Source organism: Arachis hypogaea, chromosome 11, assembly GCF_003086295.3.
Source record: "Arachis hypogaea cultivar Tifrunner chromosome 11, arahy.Tifrunner.gnm2.J5K5, whole genome shotgun sequence".
NCBI classification, from domain to species: Eukaryota; Viridiplantae; Streptophyta; class Magnoliopsida; order Fabales; family Fabaceae; genus Arachis; species Arachis hypogaea.
Genome location: NC_092046.1, coordinates 109,321,373 through 109,345,369, shown reverse-complemented (window position 1 = coordinate 109,345,369; position 23,997 = coordinate 109,321,373). Strand labels below are relative to the sequence as shown.

General features: G+C 40.4%; 1 non-coding gene across 1 annotated transcript; it reads left to right on the top strand.

The window, feature by feature from the left end:
* Positions 1-10,204: 10,204 nt before the first annotated feature.
* On the top strand, positions 10,205-10,312 carry LOC112724445 (small nucleolar RNA R71). Its single transcript, XR_003163606.1, has one exon. It is a non-coding gene; the product is annotated as a small nucleolar RNA R71 (small nucleolar RNA).
* Positions 10,313-23,997: the final 13,685 nt, after the last annotated feature.

Below are 23,997 nucleotides of genomic sequence, written 5' to 3'. Positions count from 1 at the left end.
CAAGTTGGAATGCCAGATCTGTTCACAAGTTGCAACCCACTTAGTTCAAAGGGATTGGTGTTGGTGACAGGATAGCAATCCAACATTTAACCCAATTACAAATTTTTCCTTCAATCCTTCCAACTCAAGAGTTCCTTTTAATCAACTCCCCATCAAGTAAAGAAACTACTCACGCATTGTAAATAATAATTCCATAGCACATAAAAGGGAATTAAAAGAAGACATGATTATTGGAATTGAAATTGAATTAAAAAGAAATAATCCTTGCATTAATTAATCATAAAAGTATTCAAATAACAAAATTGAACAAAACAAAGAACATGGAAGAATGAAACCAAGTTAAGAAAACGAACTAGAATGACGAAGTCTTGATGATGAAATAACTCTTCTCAATGTTCCAATGCTAAGATCAATTGAAAATTAAAAATTCTAAAACCTAGAGAGTAAAACTAGATCTAAAACTGTCTCCGAATGAATGTGTTGTTTGTTTCTGCATATTCTCTTACTCTAGTCTGCTGTTCCGGACCGAGAACTGGGTCAAAATAGGGTCCAAAATCGCCCCCAGCAAATTCTACAGATTATGCAGATCGCACATGTCACGCGATCGCGTCATCCATGCGGACGCGTCACTTGCGCTTTTCCTCGCCACGCGTTCGCGTCGTCCATGCTACCGCGTCGCTTGGGCTTTCCAATCCGCGCGGCCGCGTGAGCCATGTGGCCGCGTCGCTGCGATTTGCTCTCCTTCGCGTGGTCGCATGAGCCATGCGACCGCGTCACTTCTCGCTGGTTATCTCCTCAAGTTCTTGTGTTTCTTCCATTTTTGCTAGCTTCTTTCCCAATATCCGACACATTCATGCCCTATAAAATCTGAAACACTTAACACACAGATCACGGCATCGAATGGAATAAAGGAGAATTAAAATTAAATAATTAAAGTCTCTAGGAAGCAGTTTTCAAACATGTAATAAATTCCGGAAAGAAATCTAATATGCATGCTAATTTAATGAATAATTGGATAAGGATCATGATAAAACCACATAATTAAACACAATATAAACCATAAAATAGTGGTTTATCAACCTCCCCACACTTAAACATTAGCATGTCCTCATGCTTAATTGAAGGAGATAAGGAAATAAGTATGAACATGTAGAAACTCATGAAATGCAATGCAAACCTATATATATATATATATAAATAAATGCAACTATATAGTTCTTGCCCACTTGATCAAAAGTAAATAAGCTCTTCAAAACAATTACAAATCAAATTCCACTAATTCTATCATTATACAATAAAATGGATAAAAGTGCAAGAAGATAGCTCATGAAAGTAGGGAACATGAAAATTCAAGTATTGAACCCTCACTGATAATGTATGTACGCTCTAATCTCTAGTATATAGGGTGATCACTCTATCCTTCTCTAATCATGCTTTCTAACTTTTGTTCTTCTCCTAACCAATCAACAACAGTTAATATACCAATGCAAACATCATGAGGTCTTTTCAAGGTTGTAATGGGGCTAAGGTAAAGGTAAGGATGTATATATATATAAGGCTAAGTGAGCTAACAAAGTGAATCTTTGATTAGTCTAAGATCTCACCTAACATATACATACTTTATACAAGTTTAAAATCATACCTAGCTACCCATAATTCCCACTTTTGTATGATTCCCATACTCATGTACCAAATTTTTCTTTTTAATTTATCACATGTGCATTGATTAACATTAACATTGGGGTAATTTTTGTCCCCTTATTTATTTTATATATATATATATATATATATATATATATATATATGTATAATTTTTTTTCATAAAAGCAAACATAACGTATCAATGCACATAGATTCTTTATTATTTTCTAATTTGGTTTTTCTTTTCATGAGTAGGTTCCCAAATTCTCAATATTCAAATAAATTAAATACATTCCCTTATTACCCAATGTTCCCACACTTTAGTTGATACACAATTTCTATCTTAAGCTAACCAAAGATTCACTTGGAATTTTTAATTTGTTTTTCTGCTTAAGGCTAGTAATGTGGTTATAGAACAAGAGGGGATTAAAAGCTTAAGGGGCTAACAAAGGTGATGTAAAAGGTAGGCTTATTTGGGATAAGTGAGTTAATAACAAATAATGGCCTCAATCATGTGCAAGCATGTGAATATAATAAATATTGGACATATAAGATAAAACAAAATATAGATTACAATCATAGAGAAGTAAACACACAAGAATGAAATAATTATGGTTAAATAATGTAACCATACATAAAGGCTCAAATCTTTCACAGGTTTTGTGTTCTTTAATTCAAATATCATGTTCCAAATACAACTCAAGCAAATTTATCATAAAAAATTTTTGAAAAATTAGTGAAATTTTGTTCCAAAGATAGATTTTTAAAAGAAACTTATTGTCTTTTCAATCAAGTAGAACATGCATGCAACTATCCCAACCTACGCAATTTATTCTATTCTATAAAGGAAAGAAAATATAACTAAAATATCCTAATTATTGGTGCTAGCGAAGAGAAATTACCTCCGGAAGTCAGGTACTGACCGACCTCCCCACACTTAAGGCTTTGCACCGTCCTCGGTGCCATCTGTCAGGAACAGGGGTGGGCTGGTAGCAGTATCTCCATCATCGGGACCATCATGGCTCCCTGTGCTAGTAAAGGAAGTGGAATCTGGTGTATCTGAGTCTCTGAAATGTCCCTTGAGTAGCTCATTGAGGTGTTTGAATCGGCGCTCGTTACGGCACTCTCTCATCTTTGCTTTCTGTTCTTGCCAATCCAACCGTTCGATTATCTGCTGGAGCAAATTCTCAGTTGTAGATGCTTGTGGTGTTGAAGAAGGATTATCTTCAACTGGAGCAGTAGGAAGGCTTGTAGTGGCTGTTGAGAGTCTGAGGTATTTCCCGTTAGGGACATACTGATCATCTCGTGGAAGCACGGCTTTGGTGTCCCCAGCTCCATATGAGACTCCGACTGCTGAGACAAGATCTGAGACCAAGGTGGGGAAAGGTAAGTTGCCCGCAATTTGTACGTGTTCCATAGCATTCCGGATATGTCTTGAGAGATTCAGAGGTTGGTCTGTAAGGATGCACCATAGTAGAACAGCCATGTCCGCAGTGAAGGAGGACTCATGAGTGCTCGGAAAGACGTAATGGGACATGATCTGTGCCCATACACGAGCCTCCAAGGTAAGTGCTGAAGCCAAGATTCCCTTAGGGCAGGTACGGTGGTATCCGTAGATTCAACGGCTACCAGGTGCTGCGATGATTCCGAGAACGGAGTCCCAGTCAAATTGGTATCTCTGGCGCTGAAGGGCGGCTTCTTGAAAAGCGTCCATTCCTGCTGGAATAGGGGGAAGACTCAGAGCTTGCTGAATGGCCTCTTCTGTGATGGGGACTTGCTTCTGCCAGACATAAATAGACTGCAGGGTCGGCATGTAGAAGTTGGAGTAGAACTCAACTACCCAAGAAAGATTGACCTGCCTTGGCTGTCTCTGTAGGAAACCCCATTGTCTTCGCTCAATTTGCGGCTCAACAAAGGTGGCAATATTGGATGGGAGGATAAGAAGGTATTCATTGTTATAGTTCCTTTCTGCCAGGATAGGGAACATCTGCTCACAGTAGCGATTGGAAAATCGCGCAGCGTCCTTTGCTGGAAAGGCTTTCTCCTTTTCATCAACCTTTATTATCCTCTTAACTCGTTTTGTTGAGGGCTTGACTGCAGTTGAAGAAGGCTCTGCCACTAATGCTCTTTTAGTTCCTCTTCTTGCTGGTGGTTTGGAAGTTGCTTTCTCCTTTCCTTTCTTGGTGGCCATCCTGAAAGAAGGGAAAAGAAAGAAAATTAAATTTAAAGAGATATACAGCAAGGAAGGAAATGGAAAAGAGGGTGAATGATGCACAGCAAAATGTAGATGACATTAACACATGCTCTTGAGTGTATATGAAAAGCCAACAGTGGAAAAGAACTGGTGCATACAAAGACAAGTGGATGCAAGGCGTTTATTGGCATGCCGGAAAAGGGCATGAGTAGCATAGACCAAGCAATACTTTGTAACAAGCCAAAATGTTTGTATTGACAATAAAATTCAATTAATATAATAGTAAGGGAAAGTTGTGAAAAGCAAGCATTGAATAGTATAGCATAGAGAAGTGCATAATGCCATATGAGCTTTTTCACAAACACATAGCATGCATGGTGAATAGGGTATAGAAAATATGAAGATGAATATGCAAGCAATCCCTTAAATAGGAGAAAAAATAAATGTCAAACAATTTGTAATAATCCATAAGCATATAATGAGGGATGATGACTCCAAAAAGTTTCTAGCACCATGTAAAAAGGAAAAGAAGGAGAAGAAAAATAAAATAAAAAAAAATTGAAAAGAAAAAGAAAAGAAAAGGAAATAATAGTATATATACATAAAATAATAAGAATGATAGAAAAGAGAAGAAGGAAGAAGAAGGTAAAACCTTGTTAATGGTGGTGAGAGAGATAGAGAGTGAAAGGTGAGATAGAAAGGGGAAGGGGGAAGGAAGAAATAAGGAGGGAAAAGAAAAATTAGGATTGGGAGGAGGGGAAGATAAGGTATGTGGCAATTTTAGGTTGAGCTGTGCGGCGCATGCGACGCGGCCGCGTAGGGCACACGTTCGCGTGGGTGCGCTTCCAGGTAAGGGGGCGCGATCGCATCGGTCACGCGGTCGCGTGACCCATGTTACGCTGCTGGCACGAGTGCAGCCTCGCTCCAGCACAACTCTCTGTTCAATTTATTTTAATTGCCAAAATTGGGTGACGCGATCGCGTGGGTCACGCGATCGCGTGAGTGTGCGTTATAAATGGGTGACGCGGCCGCGTTGGCGACGCGGTCGCGTGACAAGGATTGTGCTTCCCGCACCAATCCAGCATCACTCTCACACAGAATGTTTCTGTGCACCCTTTTACGTCGAAAACTCAGGGGACGCGGCTGTGTGGGGCACGCGGTCGCGTGGGAGGCCATGATTCCCATGCAACGTGAACGCGTCAGGGACGCGGTCACGTGGGTCGATTTGTGCCATTGCCACGCCTCCAGCCACGCTCCAGCGTAACTCTCTGTTCATTTATTTTTTTCTCCACTGCCCTTGCGACGCGGACACGTCGCTGATGAGATCGCGTCGCGTGGCGAAAAACCCCTTTTTTTTTAAAGGAAATATAAAGACATGTAAATGAAAGAGCACGAAAGCACAAATAAAGAGAAGAGTTATTAAAGAAGAAAAACTAAAAGTGAAGAAAAGAACGATCATACCGCGGTGGGTTGTCTCCCACCAAGCACTTTGCTTTAACGTCCGTAAGTTGGACGCTCCACTAGCTCAATCTGCTGCGATGTGGGGATCTTCCAAGCGGAAGATCTCAAGCTCCTTATTTTTCTGCACCCTCTCACCATGGTATAGCTTCAGGCGTTGTCCATTAACCTTAATAAGTTCAGAGCTTGAAGGATGGCTTAGGTGATAAACTCCGTACGGTTCAGCCTTCTCTACTCTGTATGGACCTTCTCATTTTGATCTCAACTTATCGGGCATGAGCCTTAGTCGAGATTTGTAAAGGAGGACAAAATCTCCAAGTTGGAACTCTTTCTTCTTGATGTTTTGATCATGCACAGCTTTCATCTTTTCCTTGTAAATTCTGGAATTCTCATAAGCTTCTAGGCGAAGGTTCTCCAGTTCCTGCAGTTGCAACTTTCTTTCAACTCCAGCATTCTCAATTCCCATGTTGCACTCCTTAACTGCCCAGAAGGCTCTGTGTTCTATTTCAACTGGGAGATGACAAGCTTTTCCGTAAACCAAGCGGAAGGGGCTCATCCAAATGGGTGTCTTGTATGCTGTTCTGTATGCCCATAGTGCATCTTGTAGCCTGGTGCTCCAGTCTTTTCTATGAGGCTTTACTATCTTTTGCAGGATACGCTTAATTTCTCTGTTTGACACCTCGGCTTGCCCATTAGTTTGGGGATGGTAAGCTGTTGCAACTTTATGGATTATCCCATGCTTCTTCATCAATCTTGTTAGTCTCCTGTTACAAAAATGGGTGCCTTGATCGCTCACGATCGCTCGTGATGATCCAAAGCGACATATAATATGGTTTCTCACAAAGGAAACAACAGTGTTAGCATCATCAGTGCGGGTAGGAATTGCTTCCACCCATTTGGAAACATAATCCACAGCTAACAATATATAAAAATATCCATTAGAATTTGGAAATGGACCCATGAAGTCAATGCCCCAAACATCAAAAATTTCACAGAAGAGCATATATTGTTGAGGCATCTCATCCCTCCTGGATATATTACCAAATTTCTGGCATGGGGGCAAGATTTACAAAACTCAGCAGCGTCTCTAAAAAGAGTAGTCCACCAGAATCCGCAGTCTAAGATCTTTCTAGCTGTTCTTTGAGGGCCAAAATGTCCTCCACTCTCAGATGAGTGACAGGCCTCTAAAATGGACTGGAATTCTGATTGAGACACACAACGTCTAATTATCTGGTCAGTGCCACATCGCCATAAATATGGGTCATCCCATATATAATATTTAGACTCGCTTTTCAGCTTGTCTCTTTGATGTTTAGAAAAATGTGGAGGAAATGTGCGGCTAACTAAATAATTAGCGATAGGTGCATACCAAGGGACTACCTCGGATACTGCTTGCAGGTTGTCAAAAGGAAAATTATCATCTATAGGAGTAGAATTATCCTTAATATGTTCAAGGCGACTCAAGTGGTCTGCTACTAAATTCTGATTACCACTCCTATCCTTTATTTCTAAATCAAATTCTTGTAAGAACAGTATCCAACGTATAAGTCTTGGTTTGGATTCTTTTTTAGCTAATAGATACTTTAGAGCTGCATGGTCCGAATACACTACTACTCTAGTACCAAGTAAATAAGCTCGGAATTTATCCAGAGCAAAAACAATAGCAAGAAGCTCTTTCTCAGTAGTAGTATAATTGGACTGGGCAGTGTCTAAAGTCTTAGACGCATAGGCAATAAAAAAAGGATCCTTACCTTCACGCTGAGCCAGCACTGCTCCTACTGCATTGTTGGAAGCATCGCACATGATTTCAAATGGCTGGCTCCAGTTTGGTCCTCTCACAATTGGGGCTTGAGTTAGAGTAGTCTTCAGCTTATCAAACGCTTGTTTGCAATCCTCACTGAACTCGAACTCAATATCCTTCTGCAGTAATCTGGATAAGGGAAGTGCCACCTTACTAAAGTCCTTAATAAATCTCCTGTAGAAACCTGCATGGCAAAGGAACGAACGGACTTCCCTCACAGAAGAGGGGTAAGGTAAACTAGAAATAACATTCACCTTTGCTGGGTCTACAGAAATGCCATTATTAGATACCACATGTCCTAATACAATCCCTTGTTTTACCATAAAGTGGCATTTTTCGAAATTCAATACAAGGTTTGTATTAACACATCTATCTAATACTCTAGATAATCCCTCTAAGCAAAGGTTAAAAGAATCACCATAAATGCTAAAATCGTCCATAAAAACTTCCATACAGTCCTCAATAAGATCAGAGAAAAGACTCATCATGCACCTTTGGAAGGTAGCTGGTGCATTGCACAAGCCAAAGGGCATTCTCTTATAAGCATAAGTCCCAAAAGGACATGTAAAAGTAGTCTTTTCCTGATCCTCAGGAGCTATATGAATATGGAAATAACCTGTGTAACCATCTAAAAAGCAATAATGTGATTTACCTGACAGGCGATCCAGCATTTAATCAATGAATGGAAGTGGGTAGTGATCCTTACGGGTAGCTTGGTTGAGACGCCCGTAATCAATGCAGACTCTCCAAGCATTCTGAACTCTAGTTGCTATGAGCTCTCCATGCTCACTCTTCACTGTAGTGACTCCATATTTCTTGGGCACCACTTGTACTGGGCTTACCCATTCACTGTCTGAAATGGGATATATGATACTTGCTTCCAATAGTCTGGTCACTTCCTTTTTGACAACTTCCAAGATGGTGGGATTCAATCTTCTTTGTGGTTGACGGACAGGTCTTGCTCCCTCTTCTAAAAATATTCTGTGCTCGCATACTTGAGGGTTGAATCCCACTATGTCTGCCAAACTCCACCCAATTGCCTTCTTATGCTTCCTCAGTACATTAAGTAACTGCTCTTCTTGTTGAGAAGTCAGTTCCCTTGCAATAATAACCGGAAGCTTCTGCTCATCCTCAAGATAAGCATATTTGAGATGTGGAGGGAGAGGTTTCAATTCTAACTTTTGATCATGGGCGGGCTCTGGATTATCTGGGGCTTGTGAAAATGGCGAAGTGCCCCCATTGTCAGTTAAGAGGGTCCCCACACTTGGACCTTGTCCAGTGTGCCTCTCTTCAAACTCTTCCTTTTGAACTTCAGCCACACTTTCGTCTATGACATCACACTAGAAGATAGAACGATCTTCTGGGGGGTTGTCAATGACTCCATTCAGATTGAAGATTACTATGCGGCCATCTATTTCAAAGGAGTATGTTCCTGAAAAAGCATCCAATTTGAATTTTGATGTCTTCAGGAATGGTGTTCCAAGTAGGATTGATGATGGCTTATCTGAATCATTGTGGGGCATCTCCAAGATATAAAAATCAGTGGGAAATGTGAGCCCTTTAATGTTCACCAAAACATCTTCAGCAACTCCAGCCACTGTAATAATGCTTTTATCTGCTAACACAAAACGAGCTGCCGACCTTTTTAAGGGAGGGAGCCTCAAAACATCATATATAGACAAAGGCATTATACTGACACATGCTCCTAAATCACACATGCAATCATAAATTACTACACCACCAATAGTACAACTAACTATGCAAGGACCTGGATCACTACATTTTTCAGGTAATCCTCCCATTAAAGCAGATATAGAACTACCTAAAGGAATAGTTTCTAATTCATTAATTTTGTCTTTATGGATACATAAGTCTTTTAGAAACTTTGCATATTTAGGTACCTGCTGAATAACATCAAAAAGGAGAACAGTTACCTCAACCTTTTTGAATATCTCTACCATTTTAGGATCGGGTTCCAGCTGCTTCCTGGGCTTCCTTGCAAGTTGTGGAAATGGAATAGGAGTAGTGTTTTCTGTGGTGCCTGCGCCTTTTGGTGCTTCCTCCTGTGGTTGAGCTGTTTCTTCTTCAGCTCTGTTCTGTATATCCTCTTCCTCTTCAACATCTTCGATTTCTACCACCTCTTCAGCTGAGGCGTATTTTGGTGAGCTTGGTTCCTCATGATTCCTCTCCTGCAGTGTGGTTCCGGACCTCAGGGTGATGGCATTAATGCCTCCCTTTGGATTGGGTAATGGTTGAGAGGGGATTCCAGTGGTGCTTGAAGGTTGGTTACTAGAATTTTGTGCTGATCCAAAATGTGTCATAAAAGCTTGCAGAGTAGAGGTGTGACCATTCAGACTGGCATTAATACTATTCATGATGTTGTTTTCCATGGTCTGTTGTCTTTTCTCAAAAGATTGTAGTAGATCTTCATTAGAAGATAACGAAGAATGAGTAAATTGAGAGGTCTGCTGCTGATTGTTCTGTGGTCCTTGGTTCTGCCTCAGGTGAGGTGCTCTGTAAGGTTGATTTTGCTACCTGTTGTTGTTATTGTTCCACCTCTGATTTCCCTGATTATCTCTGCCTCCTCTGTTATTGTTGTCCCTCCAATTCTGGTTTGAATTGTCCTGCCATCCATGGTTATTATTTCCACTTTGATTGTACCCTTGGTTGGGGCGGTCATAGAAGTTGTGAGTGGATGCCACCATGTTGTCTTCTTGTTGGAGCTGCGGGCATTCATCAGTGTAATGGCTATAATCAGCACAGATTCCACAAATTCTTTGTGGGACTAGTTGTTGGTTTTGCTGTGGTGGAGGAGGTTGAGCTTGCTGAGCTTGTTGATTCAACTGCATTTGCTTCAGCAAGTTGGTCATTTCACAGATGCTTTGAGTTAGAGCAGCAATCTCTCTGCTAGAAGATACTTCTGCAACAGCTTTTGAACGGCCTTGCTTCTGTCTATGGTTCCTAGTGGATTCAGCTAAATCACTGATCAATTGCCAAGCTTCATCAGTGGTCTTGTACTTCTTCATAGACCCATTGCTGGCACTTTCCAGTGTGGTCTTATCTTGGGGACTCATACCCTGTGCAATATAGCTGAGTAGCACGATCTTGTCAATCATGTGATGGGGGCATGCTTTCAGAAGATTATTGAAGCGCTCCCAGTATTCAAAGAGAGTCTCATTGTCATCCTGAACAATTGTGGAGATATCCTTCCTCAGTTTATCAGTAACTTCAGATGGAAAGAATTTCTCCAGAAACTCCTTTCTGAGTGTATCCCAGTTGGATACATTTGCTAGAGGTTGAGTGTAGTACCACTCTCTTGCTTTTCCCTCAAGAGAAAATGGAAAAGCTTTCAGTAGAATTGAAGTTTCATCAGTGCCATCACGCCTGACAGTAGAACAGGCTGCCTGAAAATCTCTCAAGTGCTTGATAGGCTCTTGAGAAGGTAGGCCATGAAACTTGGGCATCAAATTTAGCAGTGCAGTCTTTATTTCAAAATCTGTAGCTACCGCTGGATGATGCGCTTGAAACGGTTGCATTGTAAAATCAGGGGCTCCTTCCTCCTGGATGGTAACTCTCCTAGCTGCCATGTTTTCTGCACGTAAAACAACCGAATCAGTAGAACGGGGGCTGGTTTCTTCCTCAGATTCACTTTCAGATCCGCCCTCAAAGCAGGCTAACCGACGCTGTTCTCGCCTTATTCGTGAAATTGTCCTTTCAATTTCAGGATCGAATATTAGCAAGCGTGGATCAGGAAGTGAACGCGTAATTTGACGGAAGAAACATGCAGCTCATAGTAGCAAAATAAAATAAAATGCAAATAAATAAATTCTAATTAATAAAATTAGCACTCTATTGCAACTCCCCGGCAACGGCGCCAAAAATTGATGAGACGCAGAAGCTGGTGAATTAAAAATTATTAAAATGGTTACGTTGCAAGTATAGTTCTTAACTCACCGAAAATCTGCCTATCAATTTAGAAGTATGTCACAGAGAGTTTGAATTAAAAATTACTGAGAGTTTTAAGTCCCAGGTCGTCTCGCAACGAGTTGCAGAAAAGTGTGCTATTTTATTAATCAGATGTTCAAAGAAGTTGAGTTAAGTAAATTGGAATTTAAATTGAGGAAATTTAATTAATATGAGTAAAAGCCTTGACTGGGAGTTGATTGGTTGGAATTTCTACTATTGATGGAGTGATTGTAAGATTAATTTATAATTAATGGTTGTTCTGGTTGGTTATCCTTTACTAGGTAAGGGAAAGTCAAACAAGTTGGAATGCCAAATCTGTTCACAAGTTGCAACCCACTTAGTTCAAAGGGATTGGCGTTGGTGACAGGATAGCAATCCAACATTTAACCCAATTACAAATTTTTCCTTCAATCCTTCCAACTCAAGAGTTCCTTTTAATCAACTCTCCATCAAGTAAAGAAACTACTCACGCATTGTAAATAATAATTCCATAGCACATGAAAGGGAATTAAAAGAAGACATGATTATTGGAATTGAAATTGAATTAAAAAGAAATAATCCTTGCATTAATTAATCATAAAAGCATTCAAATAACAAAATTGAACAAAACAAAGAACATGGAAGAATGGAACCAAGTTAAGAAAACGAACTAGAATGACGAAGTCTTGATGATGAAATAACTCTTCTCAATGTTCCAATGCTAAGATCAATTGAAAATTAAAAATTCTAAAACCTAGAGAGAAAAACCTAAGAGAGTAAAACTAGATCTAAAACTGTCTCCGAATGAATGTGTTGTTTGTTTCTGCATATTCTCTGACTCTAGTCTGCTGTTCCGGAATGAGAACTGGGTCGAAATAGGGTCCAAAATCGCCCCCAGCGAATTCTGCAGATTATGCAGATCGCACATGTCACACGATCGCGTCATCCATGCGGACGCGTCACTTGCGCTTTTCCTCACCACGCGTTCGCGTCGTCCACGCTACCGCGTCGCTTGGGCTTTCCAATCCGCGCGGCCGCATGAGCCATGCATCCGCGTCACTGCGATTTGCTCTCCTTTGCGCGGTCGTGTGAGTCATGTGACCGCGTCACTTCTCGCTGGTTATCTCCTCAAATTCTTGTGTTTCTTCCATTTTTGCTAGCTTCTTTCCCAATCTCCAACTCATTCATGCCCTATAAAATCTGAAACACTTAACACACAGATCACGGCATCGAATGGAATAAAGGATAATTAAAATTAAATAATTAAAGTCTCTAGGAAGCAGTTTTTAAACATGTAATAAATTCCGGAAAGAAATCTAATATGCATGCTAATTTAATGAATAAGTGGGTAAGGATCATGATAAAACGACATAATTAAACACAATATAAACCATAAAATAGTGGTTTATCACCCCCTCACGGAGCACTTAGCCTAAGGATGCAATAAACCCTGAGAAAAAAAGGGAGGTTCAAAGAATAAGGATCTCATAGGATGCAATCAAGCAAGTATTCAAGAGCATGATAAGGACCTGGAGACCAGTAAGGGAATGAACCTAAGTTGCTATGCATGAAACCCCAGAAACCAAGAACTTTACTTCTATAATAAGAACCTATTTCTCTTGTTCTTTCATTCATCATTCTGATGTTTCAGTACTTGCTTAGGGCCAAGCAAGCTTTAAGTTTCGTGTTGTGATGCCAGGGCATTTTGGTCAGTTTCACTGACCTTTTCTTTACTGTTTTAGGGTAGTATCATGCATTTTCTTAGTAAATAAGCAAGTTTTGGGTAGAAATACACACACATGTTGATTCAAGCAAATATTGCAAACTTTACATGATTTCATGAGAATTATGCATGAATTGAATGACAAATTGGATAATGCATGATCTCATGACTTGGAATATAGCTTTGATGCACTTTATTTGCTTGATTTCAGGACAAAGGAAGCAAGGAAGAGCCACGTTAGTAGCCATGTAGTCCAATTAACGTGACCACTAACGTGGAATGGGCATAAGCTTGAAGCGTTAATGAGAAAAGTGATTGCCAATAATGCCTTCGAAGCCATCATAGCCCACGTTAGTTGCCACGTTAGTTATATTAACGTGGGAGCTAACGTGGAGGAAAAGGGAAGATCCAACGTTAGTGGTAAAAGTGAATACCACTAACGTTCCCAAAGGGCACAATTGGCCACGTTAAGAGTCACGTTAATTACATTAACGTGAACTCTAACGTGGGAGGAGCAAGGAATCGCCAACGTTAGTGACATTCACCTTTGTCACTAACGTTGGACTAAGCCAATATTGCCCACGTTAGTTGCCACATTAATTACATTAACGTGGAAGCTAACGTGGAAAAAAGAAATGATGGGCCAACATTAGTGACACTCACCTTTGTCACTAGCGTTGGAGATGGCAATCACCACCACGTTAGTGGTCACGTTAATGCAATTAACGTGAGGCACTAACGTGGGAAGAAGAGGCGTTTGAAGTGTTAGTGACAAAGGTAAGTTTCACTAACGCTCTCGAAGCTTAGGCATGCCCACGTTTAGGGTCACGTTAGTTATACTAACGTGAACTCTAACGTGGGGAAAAATGGCAATAAGTAACGTTATTGGAAAAGGTGAATGCCAATAACGTTTGCGAAGGACCAAGAGGAAACATTAGTGGTCACGTTAGTGCCACTAACATTGAAGTTAACGTGGATCGTTTTTGGCTTGGAACGTTAGTGAAAAAGGTGATCGTCACTAACATTCTCGAACCCACATTTTCACTTAACGTTAACACCACTAACGTCCTAACTAAAGCCCATGCCTAACTCACACTTTTTCTGCAAGCAAAGCTGAGCCCACTGAAGACTATAACTGTTTCAACTCAAGATCAAAGGCCCATATCCAAGACTTGAAGAGCCAACTAGAAGATCAGAAGAGTAGTATATATAGGAGTAGTTTTGAACTAGTAGGAAGCTTTTTGGGCATTTTGGAGAACTACACTTTGTATATTTTACTTTCTCTGCAACCTCTATTTTGATTTTTTAGAATGTACTTTTCATTTATGCTTTCCATTCCCAGAGCTATGAAAAACTAAACCCCTTTCATTGGGTTAGGGAGCTCTATTGTAATTTGATGGATCAATAATAGTTTTCATTATTCTTCTTCTTTCTTTTCTCTTGATTTTGATGGAAAAGAAGCTATTCATACTCGGATCTCTTCGGAACCTTGGAAGAGGAATGAAGAGATCATGCTAGAAATGCTTTCTCATGTTTGACCAAATTGGGGTTCGGATGGATATAGTGACATATAATCCTACCAACACTTTGATTTGGGAATACATGTGGTATAATCAGTGATGTTACTTCATCTCTTCTCATGAGCAATTAGACCAAGAAATTGGCTATTGATCAAGATTTGAGAGATTGAATTACCAAGGAATTGGAATCCAATCACTTAAGATTGCCAAGGAGATCAATGAATGCATTGATTGAGGAAGAGATGAAAATGAACTTGATCCGGAGAATACATCTCCTGAGCCCAATGAATTCCCTATTTCTAATCTTACCCATTCTCTTTACTTTTTGCCACTTACTTTTATGCTCATCCTCCCAATTCCCCATTTAAGATTCTGCAATTTACTTTCCGCCATTTACATTCTGTTCTTTATTTCCAGCATTTACATTTTCTGTTATTTACCTTCTCGCCATTTAATTTCCTGCAAATCTCAACTCAAATTCTGCTTAGCTTAACTAGAACATTCCTCTAATTAAAGTTGCTTGACCAATCAGTCCCTGTGGGATTCGACCTCACTCTATTGTGAGTTTTTACTTGACGACAATTCGGTATACTTGCCGAGGGAAATTTGTTGAGAGACAAGTTTCCGTGCATCAATGAGCGGGACTTAGTAGGTTTTTGCTTCTGAATAGTTTTGGCATCTCACTATCCATTGAAACTCAGAAATGTTGGTCTCTTTAGGATCTTAGGATCCAGATGATATTATTGACTCTCCTAATTTAGTTCTTTTTTATTCTTGAACACGGCTTTTAGAGTCTTGTCCGTGACCCTAAGCACTTTGTTTTCCAGTATTACCACCGGATACATAAATACCATAGACACTTTAACTGGGTGAACCCTTTCGGATTGTGATTAAGCTTTGCTAGAATCCCCAGATAGAGGTGTCCAAAGTTCTTAAGCACACTCTTTGGATCTTTGGATCCTTTTACCCTTGCCTTTTGGTTTAAAGGGTTACTGGCTTTTTCTGCTTTTTATTTATTATTTTTTTTCTTTCGCCATTTTTTTCACATGCATATATATATATATTATTTTTTCTTTTGCAACATGCTTTTTCTTTCTCTTTTTGCTGCTTTTTCTTGCTTCAAGAATCAATTTTTGGATTTTTCAGATTACCAATAATACTTCCTTTTTCATCATTCCTTCAAGATCCAACATTCTAAAATTCCAACTTCAAATATGCACTATTTATTCATAAATTCAGAAATCAAAAGCAATGCCACCACATCAAGATAATTGAACTATTCTTATTATAAACTTGAAATTCATGTATCTCTCGATTCTTTTCATATAAAATTTTCTTTTTAAGCAAGGTGAGAGACATATGGAACATTTTATAGCCTTAAGACATAGATGATCATGCAACAAGAACAAAAGAACAGATAATAAAACATAATAGAAAACAGAAAAAAGTAACATGAGAAAAGAGAATTAAGAGAATCAATCCACCTTAGTGATAGCGGCTATTTGACAGGCTCCGAAGGGTGTATTGGTAAAGATTTTCTCCAATAAAACCACGTTGCAAGTATAGCTCTACCAACAACAATCCTCGGGGGTCAAATTTAGAGAGGGATTTGGTTGTCACAAGTTCAACCCCAATAGAAATAATCGAAGTATTCAAACCTCGGGTCATCTCACAAGGGATAGGCAAACATGTGCTTCAACATTGGTTAGAAATCCGGGGTTGTGAGTTATGAGGATGAAAATAAATGGGAATCTTAACAAGCAAGTAATCTTAAATTGCAACAAACTAATTCAACTATCTAAGCAAAACATGAGCAATTCCAATGAACAATCAACATTCCACTTAATTCTATTATAAACCAAGCAAGTAACTGTAACTAAAGCAGATAATTTGGGAAAATTGGTTTTCAAATATGAATAATAAAAGAAACTCTTGGCTAGGCATGGGAATTGGGGTCATGATCCTTGTCTAACAACCGTATCTTGACAATTATGAGGAACCAAGCTCATTAAGTCTACCCTCAAAGTCTTAAGTACATGATATCTACTCCTAGACTTGAAGTACGTCAAATGGCTTTGATCACATCAACCCATAAGTCCCAACCTACCTACTAATTGGATTAGTAGTGGGTTGGCGTCAATGAGTATCAAATTGACCACCAAGGGCTCCCAAATCATCAAATTCATTAGACCTAATGACTCATGTTTACCCAATTCCCTTGACCTAGGCCAAGAGTAAAGAAGACTACTCCAAAATCAAAGTAAACAATTCATTGAACACTTGGTAAGCATTAACAAAAGACATGTTCAAAATAGCAATTAAATTGAAATCTACAAGTACCCACTAACAATTATCAACATACAATCATCCAAACAACAAAATTAAACATAGAAATCATCAATGTAACATCAACAAGTCAAGATTCACAACATTCATGAAATGGGTATAAAATGACAATTGACAAGAATTCATAAAACTATCACTAGATATAAGCAAAATTGTAACAAGGAATTCAAATTGAACAATTAAAACTAGTAATTAACAAGATCCAATTCATAAATCAACAAGGGAATATCAAATTAAAACTAGATCTAGTGAGAAACAACGATTTCTCTCTCTAGAATAACCAAAGAACCAAAAATTAGCTAAAATTATGTCTTAGTGTAAAAATGATTGATCCCCCCTTTCCCCTAGCATCTTTGGGTCTTTTCCATACAGAAACAGCTTGACATTGGGCCTGATGAGCCTCAGAAATCGCCAGGCATGATTTCCTTTAATGAGGTCACGTGCAGCTTCCCACGCGTGCGCGCCGATTGCTTTTGCGATCCACGCGTGCGCGCCAAGTGCGCGTGCGCGTCGATAGAAATCTTCTGATCCACGCGGATGCGTTTATACTTGCGCGCCGCTTCCAGCCAATCCCATCCACGCGTCCGCGTGGAGTGCGCAAGCGCGCCGATGCTGCTTTTTCCAAGATTTCAATTTTTCATGTTCCTCCCTCTTTGTACATGCTTTCTCCCTCTATTCTAAGTCATTCTTACCCTATAATTCCTGAAATTACTCAACAAATACATCACGGCATCGAATGGCAATAGAAGAGGATTAAAATATGGCAATTTTAAGGCAAAATAAGCATGTTTTCCATCATGGAGCAATATTGGGAAGTGAACACAAAACCATGCATTTCTTGCGAATAAGTGTGAGAAATATTGATAAAATCCCCCAAAATAAGCACAAGATAAGCCACAAAATCGGGGTTTATCAAATCTTCCCACACTTAAACCAAGCATGTCCTCATGCTTAAAATAAAAAGGCTAAAGATCATGACGGGAAAGGGTTTATGAAATGCAAACTACCTAAATGGATACATGCAACTAATGTAAAATCATCTACCTACTTGGTCAAGAGTAAATCTAACCTCCAAGAATACATGTGGGCATATAGGGTGAAAATAGTATGTGATTCATGAATCCTACCAAATTGAACATCACCATGGAATGCATATGACTTGCTAAACGAACGCTTGTGAAAGCCGGGAACAAGCATTGAGCATCGAACCCTCACCGGAAGTGTATCCGCTCTATTCGCTCAAGTGTATAGGGTTCGTCACTCAATCTTCTCCTAATCATGCTTTCCAAGATTTGTCTTTCATCTAATAATCAACAATTACTTAATGCATGCTTACAAGTATCATGAGGTCTTATTCATGGGTTGTAATGGGGCTAGGGCGAAGGTAAGGATGTATATGGCCAAGTGGGCTTAAAATTTGAGTCCTTGATCAACCTAGGATCCACTAGACACATAAAACAACCTATACAACTACAATACATTACCTAGCTACCCTTGAGTTTTACTCTTTTTGCATACTCATGCATTCTTTTCAATTCACACCCTTATGCATTGTTTTTGTTACTTTATCTTGGGGCATCTTTGTCCCCTTTCATTGCTTTCTCTCTTTTATTTTTTATTTTTTTATTTTTTTTATTATTATCCCCTTTTTCTTGGGGTTTCTTTGTGAACAAAAGTTTCACTGCATACAGTTTCATCATTCAACACATGAGTATGTTCCCAAATCCTAGAATTTTTCAATTACACTACAATTACACACCTATATATCTACCCGAATTTCCCAAGTATACCCTCCTATTTGAATGACACACATCCTAACTTACCTAAGCTAATCAAGGATTCAAATTTAGGGACATTCATGGTTTTTAACTTAGGGTTGTTTATGTGCTCTATTTAAGAACAAAAGGGTTTATCATGAGCTCAAAATTGGTTAGCAACGGTAGATAAAAGGGTTAAGGCCATTTGGGAAAAGTGACTGTTGAAATGATGGCCTCAATGATGTAAATGCACTCATACACCAAGCAATGGACATATAGAATCAAACAAAGCAAGACTCACAATCATAGAGAGAGATATGCACACAAGAATGGAAATAATGGTTAAAAGATGTAACCATGCAATAGGCTCAAAAATTTCATGCTTGTGTTCTTAACTCAATCATTATGTTCCAAAATACATTCTTAAAGCAAGTTTACTACAAAAAAAAATTTTAGAATTTTGGTAGGTCACCTAGGACACAGTTTCTTGAAAAGGAAGTTATTGTTTTGACCAAGTAACTCTATAGAAACTAACTATCATGCAAGGGTATTTACAAGCAAAACTAACTACACATGCAATATATTAACTTCTAAGCAAAAGATAAATCCATGGGTATTGAGGGGAAGAGAATGTTACCCATGGAGATCGGTCGAACGACCTCCCCACACTTTAGAAATTAGCACGGTCTTCCGTGCTACGAATAATACGCAAGGGACGGTCAGGACCGGAACCTTCACTATCCCCATCATCAGAGCTCCCATCACTTCAGTTTGAGGTGGATGTGAATATTTCGGGTTCCTCCATGCTGGGGGTAACACAACGCAGAAGCTTCTTGATGTAAGTGTACCGGCGGTGGTTGCGCCGCTCATATCTATCAAGCTTCCGGTGAAGATCTTCTATCCTTTGATGTGTGGATCGAAGTGGTGGTGATGATGAGCTAGAAGGAAAAAGAAGTGGCGGGGCCATGTCGAGGCTTGGTTTGCTCATGGGAAGGTGTAGGTATTTCCCGCTTGGGACCACATCGCCCTTAGCCGGAACTATGATCTTTTTGTCCTTGGCTTCCCAAGAAACACCCATAGCAGCAACTAAGTCATACACCAATACTGGAAATGGCAAATTACCCCGGTCGTGAACTTGACTCATCGCTTGCTTGACAAGAAGCAGAATATTCATCGGCTTCTCCGTGAGAACACACCAAACAAGCAAGGCGAGGTCTGCCGTGAGGGACGACTTGTGGGTCCTAGGTAGCACATAGTGGGATAGGATCTGGGCCCAAGCTCTAGCTTCCACAGTAAGGAAGCGAGCGTCAATGCTCTTGGGCCTCATCCGGAGTCGACCTTGGGTCCAAAATGTCCCTAGCTCAGCAATGACTCGGAGAATCGAGTCCCAATTGAATCCATACTTCTCTCGCTGATGTAAGACTTCTTGGTAGCCATCCATGTCACTTGGCACTGGTAGGACATTAAGCACTTGCTGAATAGCCTCTTCTGAAACCGAGACTTACTTTCGGCGCATGTATACCGATTGAAGAGAGGGAAGATGGTAGTTAGTGTAGAATTCTCCCACCCAAGAGAGGTTGATTTCCCTTGGTTTCCTCAAAAGAAACTCCCATCCTCGCTGTTCAATGCGGGGCAAAATATAAGGAGCGACCTTGTCCGGCGGAGCGAGTAGATGCTCAGGATGATAGTTCCTTACAGCTATGGAGGGGAACATAAGTTCACAAAAGCGTTTGGTGAACCTTGAGGAATCTTTTGCCGGTTTGCCCTTGTCATTCTCATCAAAAGGAGCGGGTGTCTTCCCTTTCTTAGATAGGGGTTTGGCTCCTAATGAAGAGCGCGCCTTAGAATTTGACTTTTGGGGTGCCCTTTTTGCGGCCGGTTTCCTTGAAGCTATCTTCTTGCCTTTCTTGGTGGCTATCCTGAAAAGGAAGAGAAGGAAGGAAAACATTAAACCCAAGAATCAATTTGACAAAAAAATGCAAGTGACTTGTGGTGCCCATGATGAATGTAAAAGCAAGGGTCACAACACTTGGCATGGGATGCAAGAGGAAGTAAAGCATGCAATGGCATGAGAAGAGTAGTCTCAAGCATCCATAATAAAGAGCAAGTCATGTTCAATTAATATCTAATTGGCAAGTATAAACTTTAAGCACACAAATTAGACTCAATGCATTTAAGAGAAAGTAAGTGAATGAGGAGGGAGCACCAATTTGAAAAATCTATAACTAAAATGAACCAAAATGGTATATGTACATTTCCTCGAACACTTGGCGTGCAATAATCAAGCAATGAACAATTATGAGATATTAAACCAATTCAAAGCCCAAAATGGAACATCAATCATCACATAAACATCACACAATGGGAAAGATAAGAAAAAGAATGACAAAAGATCTATTAATGCAAATTAAGCTCAAATTCAACATCCATGGAGAAATAAGGAAAAAGGAAAGGTAAGCAAACAAAAAGCAAGAAACATCATCATGCAAGTAAAAGGGAAACTAAGTAAAGTAATAAGAAGCATCTAACTAGAGGAAATAATGCAAGAGAAAATAAAGAAGAGAAGTAGAAGAATTGAAACCTTGAAAAGTATGAAGGAACAAGGTTGAATCTTCTTTTGTGAAGATGAGAAAGAAAATGGGAGAGGTGTAGTGCCACCGGAAAAGTTGGTTGTCGCCGGTGAGTGGCTGGAGACAGTGGTGGGGGGGTAGGGAATAAGAAGAGGGGAAGGGAGATGATGGGGGGGAGAAGGAAAAAAAACTAAGAAAGAAAAGGGTTTGAGAGAAAGAAAAACAGGGCAAGGCGCGAAGTATAAAACTGACTCGCGCAACCGGCGCGCGCGCGCAAGGTGCACTGGCGCGTCGGTGAGGATGCTAGCAGAGGACGCGTGTGCGTCAGTGGCGCACGCGCGCGAGGGGAGTTGTGCCTTAGGCACAGAAGTGGCACAAAGTTAGCTCAAGTCTCTGGTTTTTGTACCAGAGTGAATCAGTGAGGCAGGTGCGCGGACGCGCACCTTGCGCGGACGCGTGCTTGAGGTATTCCGCAACTGGCGCGGATGCGCACAACGCGCGAACGCATCATTTTTGGCACAAGGTTGGCCCAATTGTGGCACAACTCTCTGGATTTTGTACCAGAGAGTCCACATATCTCCATCGGCGTGCGCGCGCACCGTGCGCTGGTGCGTCGATGGTTAATTTGCAAGGGTGCGCGCAGGCAGCATGTACGCGAACGCGTCGGTGCCTGGCGCGAGTTGGGCACAAAGTGGTCATGACTCTCGGGTATTTGGCCCAAGAGTGAAATTTTGCCACTGGCGCGCACGCGCACTGTGCGCTGGTGCGTCGGTGCCTTTCTTCAAAGAAATATTTTTGTTTTCTTTATCTTTTTCACATCCTATCTATATGAACATTCTACCTATCCAACAAAAGCAACAAAGATAGCATTCCTATGCACTCAATCAATCATCAAAAGATCACAAAATTCACAAAAAACTAAAGATATGAACAAGATGGTATAAACAAGGAAGATCTTACCACGGTGGGGTGCCTCCCAACAAGCACTTTTCTTTAACGTCCTTAAGTTAGACGGTCCTTTTCTTAAGCTTCCTCTGTCCTTGGTGTATCCTCCAATATATACACCTCTAACTCTCTTGGGGGCTTGCAACCATGATACTTCTTCACTCTATGTCCATTCACTTTGAAAGTTGTTTCACTCTTGGGATCAAACAATTCCACTACTCCGTAGGGCTTCATCTCCTTCACCTTGAAAGGTCCTTCCCATCTAAAACGGAGCTTGCCAGGCATAAATTGGAGCCTTGAGTTGTAGAGGAGGACCTCATCACCTTCTTGAAAGTCCTTCTTCCGGATGTGATGGTCATGAAATGCCTTAGTCTTTTCCTTGTAAATTCGGGCATTCTCATATGACTCGTTCCTCAAACACTCAAGCTCTTCTAGTTGTAACTTCCTAGCTTCACCCGCCTTGGCTAAATTCATGTTGCACTGCTTTACCGCTCAATAGGCTCAATGCTCAATCTCCACCAAAAGGTGGCACGCCTTACCATAGACGATCTGGAAATGACTCATCCCTATCGGAGTCTTGTAGGCCGTTCTATACGCCCATAGTGCATCTCCTAACCGGAGGCTCCAATCCTTTCTTTGTGGATTGACCACTTTCTCCAAGATTCTCTTGATTTCCCGGTTGGACACTTCTGCTTGTCCATTTGTTTGCGGATGATAAGCAGTAGCAACCTTATGCGACACTCCATAGCGCTTGAGCAATGCTTCTACCTTCCTGTTACAAAAGTGGGATCCTTGGTCGCTCACGATTGCTCGTGGCGACCCATAACGGCATACAATGTGATTCCTAATGAAAGAAACAACGGCATTGGCGTCGTCAAGGCGGGTAGGTACGGCCTCTACCCACTTTGACACGTAGTCAACCGCTAACAGAATATACAGATACCCACTAGAGTTGGGAAACAGTCCCATAAAGTCAATGCCCCATACATCAAATATCTCATAGAACAACATAGGTTGCTGAGGCATTTCATCCCTTTGGGATGCGTTTCCTGACTTCTCACAATGATGGCAAGACACACATAACCGGTTAGCATCCCTGAATAAGGTTGGCCACCAGAATCCACAATCCAACACTTTTTTAGCAGTCCTTTGTGGGACAAAGTGGCCACCACATTCGGACGAATGACAAGCTTCAAGAATTGGTTGGAATTCAGACTCCGGGACACATCTTTGAATTACTTGGTCTACGCCTCTCTTCCACAAGTGAGGGTCATCCCAAATATAGTATTTGGAATTACTCCTCAACTTGTCCCTTTGATTTTTTGAAAAGTTGGGAGGGAAGATTCTTGCAACCAAGTAGTTCGCCATTCGGGCAAACCAAGGAAGGCTATCCGACATAGCATGCAAACTATCCAATGGGAATAAGTCATTGATCGGAAATGGATCAATTTTTAAATTCTCAATGCGGCTTAAATGATCTGCAACCAGGTTTTGAGATCCACTCCGGTCCCTAATCTCAATGTCGAATTCTCGCAAAAGCAAGATCCAACGTATGAGTCTAGGCTTTGACTCATTCTTTGTCAATAAGTACTTTAAAGCTACATGATCCGTGTATACCACTATCTTTGAACCTAGCAAATAAGATCTGAATTTATCTAAAGCATGAACAATAGCTAGGAGTTCTTTTTCAGTAGTGGTATAGTTGGATTGTGCCGCATCTAATGTCTTAGAAGAGTAAGTGATGAGCGGATAATTTATACGCTTTTTGGCATTGTTTTTAGTATGTTTTTAGTATATTTTAATTAGTTTTTATTATATTTTTATTAGATTTTAAATAAAAATAACTTTTCTGGACTTTACTATGAGTTTGTGTGTTTTTCTGTGATTTCAGGTATTTTCTGGCTGAAATTGAGGGACCTGAGCAAAAATCTGATTCAGAGGCTGAAAAAGGACTGCAGATGTTGTTGGATTCTGACCTCCCTACACTCTAAGTGGATTTTCTGGAGCTACAGAAACCCAATTGGCGCACTATCACTTGCGTTGGAAAGAAGACATCCTGGGCTTTCCAGCAATATATAATAGTCCATACTTTGCCCA